This window comes from Spea bombifrons, chromosome 3, assembly GCF_027358695.1.
Source record: "Spea bombifrons isolate aSpeBom1 chromosome 3, aSpeBom1.2.pri, whole genome shotgun sequence".
NCBI classification, from domain to species: Eukaryota; Metazoa; Chordata; class Amphibia; order Anura; family Pelobatidae; genus Spea; species Spea bombifrons.
In genome coordinates this window covers 110,022,542-110,024,054 of record NC_071089.1, presented here as the reverse complement: position 1 = coordinate 110,024,054, position 1,513 = coordinate 110,022,542, and positions in this window count along the sequence as shown.

Sequence of the window (1,513 nt, the reverse complement as noted above, 5' to 3'; positions counted from 1 at the left end):
ACCAGGCAGAGGCTGGACCCACCAGGACCCATATAAAGGCTGGCTCAAGTTTCGACCCACATTCAGCCCATGGTTTTCTTTAGCGTAAGGCACAACATATAGCGAAGCAGGCCAGAGTATAAATCAACATTAAAAACATAAATAGAATAAATCTTTTTATCGTTTTTCTCATGAGTTTGTATTTACGATACAAATTGCATAACATTTAAAAAAAAAAAAAACATCTCTACTGATTGTGATGAAAGCAGCTACTTAAACGGAGATACAGAGCAAAAGGGATGCAATTCCAGGTTCAAATGCAAGGTCATGACCCCTATCTCATGCTCTTGTGGTGTGTAAAGTAAAAAGGATTACGTGCATTAGTAAGTGATGACTTCTTTACTGCAGAAATATATTGATTGTATCTAAGTAATTTTTTTACTGATACCTTGCAACTCCAGGGGGATATAAGCATCCGTGAAAATACTTAAAATTAATTTGGGTGCTATTTTTGACGACAATATAGAAAATCCATACTATGAAATACTTTAACGTACGTTTATTGCATTTGGTGTAACAGTAATGAAATCTGCAGTATGTACTTTACATTGTAGTAGTATGAAAATGGTATTATATAGTTTTATTGGATTGTGATTAAAATGCAAAGGCATTATTGCAAGATTTTCTGGCAAAATCAATCTTAAATAGACTCTCGATTCACCGTATGTGTACTCAGCTTATCCTCTTTTAAGTGAATATTAAATGCTGGACTTACCATATCCCAGCCAGGCAGATAAAAAGGTTACCGGCATTATTTATAGCTATAATAACATTTCCTAGATTAAAGTTTAGCTGTAAAAATGTCTCCTTAGGGATATTATCCCCTAATATTGTGCCACTATAAAACAAACTTTCAAACCCACAAACAAATTGAAAGGTTATCTATGTCATTAACAATAACGGGTGAAAAAAAATGTAAATTGAGCTGTGAGATGTTTAGGTTTTTTACGGCAGTCCGCCATTGCGAATTAAGAATATTTTAGCTAGGTCAAAGTGCATGTGTAAGCCGTTTCATTCCCGAAATAAAAATACCCTTTACGTTTTTGGCCAAAGCAAATGGGCAGGGAACCCAATTCATTGCCCGAAAACGAATGTTTACAATTCAAGAGTTTTAAAAAAAATCAGGTCTCGATTTTCGCTGTTTATGACAATATGTAAAACAGGGATTTTTAGTATGGTTTCGATGGTGGTCGTCATAGAGTTGGTGTCATTTAGAAATAAATGGCCAAATCTTGCATATTGCTTAACAAGTTGAGCCGGTGCGAGTTCTAATTACTCTTTAGCTCGATCATTGCACAGATCAATGTAAAGGAAATAAATATTTAACAATCCTATTTAAATGTAAATGATACACGCAGAAAAATAGACTGTTAAGATCTATGTTTGTTTTTTAGCTTGGGTACAATGTAGTGTAGGACGGGATCGTGTTGTGTAGGTGGCAACTTAATATTTTTATCTTTGGCATTAAATGGCA